At 50.0% G+C, this 9,671-nt stretch overlaps 1 long non-coding RNA gene across 1 annotated transcript in view; it reads left to right on the plus strand.

The window, feature by feature from the left end:
* Positions 1-599: 599 nt before the first annotated feature.
* LOC123137557 (uncharacterized) overlaps positions 600-9,671 on the plus strand; it is a 13,350-nt gene continuing 4,278 nt past the window's right edge. Inside the window, exons 1-3 of the long non-coding RNA XR_006468348.1 lie at positions 600-913; positions 988-1,135; positions 1,244-1,326. This is a non-coding gene — a long non-coding RNA (uncharacterized lncRNA). The remainder of the gene's footprint in view (positions 914-987; positions 1,136-1,243; positions 1,327-9,671) is intronic.

Consider the following 9,671-nt stretch of genomic DNA (forward strand, 5'->3'; position numbering starts at 1 on the left):
CGCCGGACCAAGAAACGACACCACTGATTAGAGAGGACAGAGAGCAGGCCGAAGCGAACAGAATGAAGGGCGAACGCAGGAGGGCGGCACTATTTATAGGAGGCAGCAGAAGAGAAGAAGTCAAGTTGAAAACGGGCAGCGAAGGCGACACCGAAAGGCCCAGAAAATCATACCAAAGCGGCAACCGCCAGGTCGAGAAATCAAGAAGCTGCATGCGGCAACCGACCCCAGGCTAGCGTAAGTGGCGGGGAGGAAAAAAGAAAGAAATAAGCAGCAGCGGATGCAGAAGCTTCCAAATCACGACGTAGACAAATTGATGTCCGCAAACACAGGAACGTAGCCAATCCCGAGCTAGAAACCAGACAGAACGTGCAACCAATCGACAAAGGCGGCCACATTTTCTAACAATTCGCATTGACGTCCGCTGCGCGCACCCGGCCGTGTACACAACTGTGTCCCCCACTAATACACGCGTCAGCCATCCATTGGGCACTTTTATATGATAGAAAAAACTCAAAAAATGATAAACTAAACATGGCCAGGTTTAGTATATTTAGAATTCCGTCACGTTAGAAATTTTTCATCGTTTCCGAAACTACCCTCCTACTCTCTCGCTCGCTCACTCAGTCACTCTCGTTCGCTCGCTCACTCGTGCCTCTTCCTCACTCTGCTGAATCCCTAGCTCGTCGTCACCGGTGCCTCCCTCACGCGTCGCCAGCGCCTCTACCCCACACGCAGCGCCTCCGCCTCTCCCTCTCGCGCCGTCGCCGCCTTTCCATGTTGCCGTACGCCGTCGCCTCTCGCTCTTCAAGATCTCAGTTTTACTCCACTCCGGCGGCTGGATCCGAAGCGTGGCGGCTCGATCCAGCAGCTGTGGTACGCCAGCCCCTCCTCTTCAACGCCAGCAGCTGCAGTACACCACCCCCTCCTCTCCTCCTCGCTGTTGCTCATCCCCGACATGATTAATCATATTTAACTTGGCCGCAGGTGCCTAGCCGCAGCAGAGCATGTTCAAGCAGTAGCAATAGCAGTAGCTTCAAATAAGGCGCCTCCCCGACGTGCGGCAGCAGCAGTAGCTTCGCCTTGCTATCTTCTTCTCCTCTCTTCAAGCAGTAGATCGAGCGAAGCAGAGCAGGTTCCCCTCTTCTCCTCTCTTTCTCTGTTTGATGCAGCAGCCCCCTTGAACTTGATTTGATGTTTTTCTTCGAATTGGACTTGTTTTAATTTGGCAAGCCTTGTGTAGATGCCTCATCAACCTACTAGCTGCACCAACGAGAGGTGGGAGACGAGATGTAGCATCTTTGTACTGATGCTCACATTGCTCAAGTAAGTTAACACTGAAATTCAGTTCACTTTCTTAAATTCAGTTTGGAGTAAAATTCAGTTGGGAGTAGTAGTGATGCCGCTGCTGCAGTACTGAAATTCACTTTGGAGTAGGAGTGGTGTGTTGCACTGAAACTATGGCAATAGTACTTGTATCTCTGCATGTTTGAGCACTTGAGGAGTACTTCAAAATGGAGTAGCTTAATTCATTGAATTTGGTTGTACTCCCTGTTTCACTAAAAAGATTCAGTAATGAGTTGAAAATGTGATGATTTAGCTCACTTTCTTAATGTGATGTTGTTGCTGTACTCCATAAATTACTGAACATTTGTTAACACTCAAAAAATGCAATTCTTGCAAATCTTCTCCTCTCTTCAAAGAGTATTTGCTACTGGCCTATTATGAAGGAAATATGCCCTAGAGGCAATAATAAAATTGTTATTTATATTTCCTTATATCATGATAAATATTTATTATTCATGCTAGAATTGTATTAACTGAAAACTTAGTACATGTGTGAATACATAGACAAAACAGAGTGTCTCTAATATGCATCTACTTGACTAGCTCGTTAATCAAAGATGATTATGTTTCCTGACCATAGACATGTGTTGTCATTTGATGAACGGGATCACATCATTAGAGAATGATGTGATGGACAAGAACCATCCGTTAGCTTAGCATAATGATCGTTAAGTTTTATTGCTATTGCTTTCTTCATGACTTATACATGTTCCTCTAACTATGAGATTATGCAACTCCCGAAGACTAGAGGAACACCTTGTGTGCTATCAAACATCACAACGTAACTGGGTGATTATAAAGATGCTCTACATGTGTCTCCGAAGGTGTTTGTTGGGTTGGCATAGATCGAGATTAGGATTTGTCACTCCGTGTATCGGAGAGGTATCTCTGGGCCCTCTCGGTAATGCTCATCACTATAAGCCTTGCAAGCAATGCGACTAATGAGTTAGTTACGAGATGATGATTACGAAACAAGTAAAGAGACTTGCCGGTAACGAGATTGAACTAGGTATGATGATACCGACGATCGAATCTCAGGCAAGTAACATACCGATAAAAAAAGGAACAACGTATGCTGTTGTGCGGTTTGACCGATAAATATCTTCGTAGAATATGTCGGAGCCAATATGAGCATCCAGGTTCCACTATTGGTTATTGATCGGAGATGTGTCTCGATCATGTCTACATAGTTCTCGAACCCGTAGGGTCCGCACGCTTAACATTCGATGACGATTTGTATTATGAGTTATGTGTTTTGGTGACCAAAGTTTGTTCGGAGTCCTGAATGAGATCACGGACTTGACAAGGAGTCTAGAGATGGTCGAGAGGTAAAGATTGATATATTGGAAGGTTACATTCGGACACTAGAATAGTTTCGGGAAGTATCGGATAAGTTTCTGAGTACCGGGAGGTTATCGGAACACCCCAGGGGACTATTGGGCCTTCTTGGGCCCTAGTGGAGAGAGGAGGCTGGCAGCCAGGTGGAGGCGCGCGCCCCTTGTCGGTGTCAAAACCGGCGGATCTCGGGTAGGGGGTCCCGAACTGTGCGTCTAAGGCTAATGGTAACAGGAGGCGGGGGACACAATGTTTACCCAGGTTCGGGCCCTCTCTATGGAGGTAATACCCTACTTCTTGCTTGATTGATCTTGATGATATGAGTATTACAAGAGTTGATCTACCACGAGATCGTAGAGGCTAAACCCTAGAAGCTAGCCTATGATTATGATCGTTCTTGTCCTATGGACTAAACCCTCTGGTTTATATAGACATCGGAGGGGGCTAGGGTTACACAGAGTCAGTTACAGAGAAGGAAATCTACATATCTGAATTGCCAAGCTTGCCTTCCACGCAAAGGAGAGTCCCACCCGAACACGGGACGAAGTCTTCAGTCTTGTATCTTCATAGTCCAACAGTCTGGCATAAGCATATAGTCCGGCTGTCCGAGGACCCCCTAATCCGGGACTTCCTCAGTAGCCCCTGAACCAGGCTTCAATGATGATGAGTCCGGCGCGCAGATTGTCTTCGGCATTGCAAGGCGGGTTCCTTCTCCGTATACTCCAAAGAAGATCTTGAACACAAGAATCGTGTCCGGCTCTGCAAAACATATTCCACATACCATCGTAGAGAGCACAATATTCCACAAGTCTAATCTGCTGACAACTTTTTCATAACGTGACATCACGCCGCGACCTGGTCATTATTCGAACCATTTTTCTCAACCTGCTACTGCACATCTTGCGAGGTGGTTTCATTGGCACGTCTTGTCGAAGCAGAGATTGTGTCCCCTTATCACGGGATTCTCATTAATACGGGTGTGGGTAACCCAACCGTGCCATTAACACGACGCTTGGGGAATAAGAGAGTTTCCAGGGCAAGTGGGGAGGCGCATGATCCCTGCTGCCTTTATAAGGAGATAAGGATTCCCCTTTTTTACCCACGCCTTCTTCTTCCTCTGCTCATCCATTCTCTCTTGCTCGAGCTCCAACGCCCAAGCATTTGCCTTCTCCGCAAAGACATTCCAAACATGTCTGGAGCGGGAGGCAAGTGGATGGCCTCCTCCTTCACGAAGGAGGACATCAAGAAGCTTCGGGAGGCCGGATACCTGTCCGCAGACATCGCGCATCGGCTTCCGGCCGAAGGGCAGATCATCCCTACCCCGAAACCCCAGGAAAGGGTAGTATTCCTCTCTCATTCCGTCCATGGGCTGGGATTCCCCCTCCACCCGTTCGTCCGTGGACTAATGTTCTACTACGGGCTGGACTTCCATGATCTGGCCCCCAACTTCATCCTCAACATCTCGGCGTTCATCGTCGTGTGCGAGGCCTTCCTCCGCATCACGCCCCACTTCGGCCTTTGGCTGAAGACCTTCAACGTAAAGCCAAAGGTGGTGGGCGGCCAACAAGCGGAGTGCGGGGGCGCCATGGTGGGCAAGATGCCTAATGTCACTTGGCCCGAAGGCTCCTTTGTGGAGACTGTGAAGGGGTGGCAATTGTGGTGGTTCTACATCACCGAGCCGCGCGACACCAACTGGGCGGCGACCCCCGAATTTCGATCCGGTGTCTCCATGTGGCTCACCTCCTGGAAAGAGAAGGGTTTAGCCTGGGGCTCAGCGGTGGAGCTGACCGGACTTCAGACCCGCGTCCAAAATATGATAGGCAAGAAAATCAAGCTTGTCAATGTGGTCCAGGTCATACTCCTCCGCCGGATTCTTCCGTGTCAGGGACGGGCTTACAATCTGTGGGAGTTCGACCCGGCCGAACACCAAATGCTGCGGGAGCTCTTTGACACGATGCACGAAGACGTCTGGAAGGTGCTCCTCAAGGCCAACGAGGTCCCACCACCCATAACCGAAGATCGCGGACTCAGCGCGAAATGCCAAGCCATCAGGTGAGTTTTTATATTTTGCAAGATGTGCCTTTTACCAGCACATCCGCGGGAGGAATCTAAGCCTTCATGCCGATTTAATCAAGACTGGGTAGCGATAGCGGAGCGGATTGACTGTCCGGCTCCGCTACCTGAAGATCCAGAATCATCCCTTCTAACGAAGATGCTGTTTCCGGCGTCCTATGAGGTGCCGAAGAAGAAAGTCGAGAAGACGGCCGCGGGGACCAGGAAAGGTCTCCGGCGCAAGGTTGCATTGGACGCGACGTCCGAAGACACTGAGACGCACTCTTCCACTGAGGTGCCCAAGAAGGGAAAAACCTTCCTTCCGGACCACTCCATTGCGGCCACCAACGGCAGCGAGGAGTGGGAGCCGAGGGACAAGCCCCTGGCAAAGTCGTAAGTATTCGGACACAATAGAACTTCCGGTATGTTTGCTTTATCGCTTCTTATTATGTCGAACGTGTACCTGTAGTCCGGCCAAATCCCACATCGAGGTATCCTCCTCTTCGGAGGGGTCTCTAGGCCCGTCGGTGATGAACAACGATTCGTTTCCGACAGCCTCCTCCCCTAGGCCCTCGGACGACACCGAGGTGTTGTCTCGAAGGATACCAGGCCAGGGGAGATAGTTCCGAAGACACCCCCAGGCCAAATCCCAGTCGCCGGGAACATGGGGGGGGGGGGGGAAGACCCCCATGGAATCTGATAATGGGGGCCGCAACCAGTTTGGCCCCCAGCCGAATACGGCTCCAAAACCCCCAAGTGGTTTCGAACTCAGGCAGACAGCCTCTCTCTAAGGAGGGCGAGCCACCTGTACCGATGACCTCTGTCCATCTAGAGGCATCGGACAACTTGCTGGAAGCGCTTCGCGGCACTTCCATTGATGAAGAACACCGTACCATTATGAGAACGGTGATTGAGAAGGTCCGGTCCGCCAAAAGCGGATTGACCGAAGCCTGCGCTAGCCTCCTAACAGGCTTTGAGGTAAGTAATAGAATTGTGAGAGAATATCACGGTATAGACAGTAGCCCCTGATTCTCTGTTTGGTGTTCGGAAAGAAAAAGCCGAACAGAGGATCAAATAATGTTCGCAGGAGTCTAACAGAAGATGTCTATGTGAATAAGCAGGTGTCACTGCTGGCCGCTGCCGCTCGTACCGCGGAGGTCTCTAGACTAAAGCAGGACCTGGAGCGGGCCGAGGGAGAGCTCGACCTCGTGAAGAGGCAACTCGAGGAAAGTCAAGGTACGCGATACCCCATTTATATATTTATAAAGGATAAATGGTTTTTGCTGATAGAAGCGTCATGAACTTTGATAGGGGCCACAACTAAAGTGGCGGCCCTTAAGAAGGCACTGACCGAGGCCGAAGACAAAGTGGCCAAGGAACGTTCCGAGCACGAGAAGCAAGAGGCCCGAGTCAACGAGGTCCAGCAAGAACTCCAGGATTTCGTCCAGAAATACGAGTCCTTGGAGTGTGATTCTAAGACTCAAGAGTCCGAGCTTGCTAAGGCCCTCCAGAGCACGCAGGACGCCAAATCCGAAGCCTAGAAGGCCCTCCAGGAGTTTCAGGCGGCCAAGAAGATTGCGGCGGGTAAGGCATTCATTATGCAAAGCAAGCATGTGAATGAGACTTTCCTTTTACTTACCCGAATTTGGAGCTCTCCAGGAGCGTTCACAGATCTACCACGCAGCATATCTGATGCCGAAGAAGGGAGCTCGACGGAGAAGTTGTTCTGGTCTCAATATCTTGGGACAGAACATCCGATACCCTTGAGCGACCAGCTGAAGCAACTGGTCGAACTGCACAAGGCAGCCGAACTGGCCATGAAGGACCTCATAGTCCGGCTATGGCCTGCCGAGCCGATGCCCAGCAGCTACTTCGGTCTCGTGAAGCGGCTTGTGAATGCCTGCCCGTGGCTTGAAGTCATAAAGCAGTCAGTTTGCATTGAAGGTGCGCGCATGGCCTTCGCCCGCGCAAAAGTGCACTGGGCGAAGATGGATGCCGAAAAGCTGATGACCGAAGGGCCACCAAAGGGCAAGGAGCACCGCCGGCCCAAAAATTACTATGACAGTGTCCTGAAGGGCTCCTGCCTTATGGCGGAGCAATGTGCGAAGGATGTAATCTTTGAGTGAATGCACTCTTTTTATCCTGTAATATGAAACAAGTTCATTTGCGCAATATAACGCTTGTTGATTTAAATTTTTACCTCCTGTGCGGCCGCTTACAAATTCTAAGGGTTGGCCAGTCGTCGGCTTCTGCCCCCATGTACCTAGTACAGGGGTGTTTGGGGTAAATCTAAACACTCTTTATCCAAATTTTTGGTCCTTTAAGGAGGTGTTTAGCGCAACGAACAAGGCAATCGGACTATACAACTTTATCACCCTCACTTAGCCATAGAAGTTCTATAATTTTAAATTTCAACGTAGCCCTTGGTATTCGAAAGGCCGAACTTGGGGCGCTATACATGCCTAAATCGAACAAAGACCGATTCCTCGCCTGAAGTGGAAAAAATCTTTAAGGATTTGAAACCTCTCGAACAGCGACCAGCTCTCGCCGCATCATGACAGTCAATTTTCGGCTTTCTCTACTGAGGTGCTTGTCCGAAAGAACCGGGACACAATCGCAGTAGTTCTCCCTTTACTACCCTAGCCGATATAGCGTAATGTAGGGTAGAAAGCACAGGAGCCGGGCAACCCAATATTGACCCAAGACATGATTCGGAGCTGATGCATATAATGCTATAAGTTTGGGGTGTTACACTTTCGAAAGTGTTCGGACTTTATTGCCGTGTTATGGGGTACATTGAAGCCCCTGGCAAACTGAATGCACCAAAATGTACGGGTGCGATTTATAATAAATGAACAATCGAAGGAAAAGAGGAGAAATGTAATAATAAGCTGACGCTGTATATTATTTTCCATTGTTATGATACATCAAGGCGTATGTATACACGTAGTGCGATAAGCAAATAGGACTATTTGTCATGGCCTAACCAAGAGCGAGCTGCGTGCGGGTATGTAAAACAGGTATAGCGATCGTTATCAGAGACCACATGGGGATTCCCTTGTATGTCAGCGCTCCTTGCCTCCTTCGCGTTCCCGCCCCATGGTGGGTCCGATAATCAGGTTATCGGAAGAGCCTCAAGAAGATAGGGACCTGAAAGAAAGAAAAAGGTGAAAGTATGTGGATTCTGGGGCGGGTCGCATTGTGGACTGCAGTTTTAGCTGTGCCTCCGTCTATGCCCATGGTATTTTGAGTGCGTAATTATGTATGCGCGGCACAAATTTCACCGCTTGACTGGGACTAGGACGGAGGCTGAATTGCTAGGCGAGCTCTAGACGGGCCAGATAGTCCTGTTGTAGAGTACTCCGAACTCGCTTGACGGTGTCCGGGGGCTTTATTGCCGAATTGAAGGTCTGCCTAAGGAGGCTGCTCTATACTTCTGCTGCAAGGGCCGCAGTGTGCTCCTCCGTGCGGAGGGAGCGCTCTTTATTTCCATTGACTGTTATAACGCCGTGAGGTCTGGGCATTTTGAGCTTGAGATAGGCGTAGTGTGGCACCGCATTGAATCGAGCAAATGCGGTTCGTCCTAGCAATGCATGATAACCACTGCGGAAGGGGACGATATCGAAGATTAACTCCTCGCTTCGGAAGTTGTCCAGGGATCCGAAGACCACTTCCAGTGTGATTGAGCCCGTATAATAGGCCTCTACACCTGGTATGACACCTTTGAAGGTGGTTTTAGTGGGTTTGATCCTTGATGGATCGATACCCATTTTGCATAATGAATCCTGATAGAGCAGGTTCAGGCTGCTGCCACCGTCCATGAGGACTCGTGTAAGGTGGAATCCGTCAATGATAGGGTCAAGGACCAGTGCGGCTGAGTCGCCATGACGAATACTAGTCGGATGCTCCCTGCGATCAAAGGTGATCAGACAGGAAGACCATGGGTTGAACTTTGGGGCGACTGGCTCCATCGCGTAGATGTCCCTTAGTGCACACTTCCGCTCCCGCTTGGGAATATGGGTGGCATATATCATATTTACCGTTTTCACTTGGGGAGGAATTTTCTTCTGCCCCCCTATGTTCCGCGGCCGGGGTTCCTCGTCGTCATCACTGTGCGGCCCCTTTTCCTTATTTTCGGCATTCTACTTGCTGGCCTGTTTAAATACCCAACATTCTCTGTTGGTGTGGTTGGCTGGTTTATCGGGGGTGCCGTGGATTTGACATGAGCGATCGAGTATGCGGTCCAGACTGGACGGGCCCAGATTGCTTCTTTTAAATGGCTTTTTCCGTTGACCGGACTTGGAGCCACTAAATCCGGCATTGACGGCCGTGTCTTCGGCGTTATCGCCATTATTGCGACGCTTGTGTCTGTTGCGATGGGGCTTGCCGTTGCTATCTCTGGCGTCAGAAGTGCCAGGATTTCTTGATGTGCTATTTCTATGAGCCAGCCAGCTGTCCTCGCCCGCACAAAAGCGGGTCATGAGTGTCGTAAGGGCTACCATGGATTTCGGCTTCTCTTGGCCAAGGTGTCGGGCAAGCCGCTCGTCACGGATATTATGCTTAAAGGCCGCTAGGGCTTCGACATCCGGACAGTCGACAATTTGGTTCTTTTTAGTTAAGAACCGAGTCCGGAATTTCTTGGCTGACTCTCTGGGCTGTTGCGTTATGTGACTTAAGTCATCAGCGTCCGGTGGTCGCACATAAGTGCCCTGGAAGTTGTCGAGGAATGCGTCTTCCAGGTTCTCCCAACTGCCAAAGGAGTTTGCCGGCAGACTATTCAGCCAATGCCGAGCTGGTCCCTTGAGCTTTAGTGGGAGGTACTTGATGGCATGTAGATCATCGCCGCGGGCCATGTGAATGTGGAGAAGGAAATCTTCAATCCATACCGCGGGGTCTGTTGTCCCATCATATGGTTCGATGTTTACGGGTTTAAACCC

Source organism: Triticum aestivum, chromosome 6B (genome assembly GCF_018294505.1).
Source record: "Triticum aestivum cultivar Chinese Spring chromosome 6B, IWGSC CS RefSeq v2.1, whole genome shotgun sequence".
In the NCBI taxonomy this organism is placed as follows: Eukaryota; Viridiplantae; Streptophyta; class Magnoliopsida; order Poales; family Poaceae; genus Triticum; species Triticum aestivum.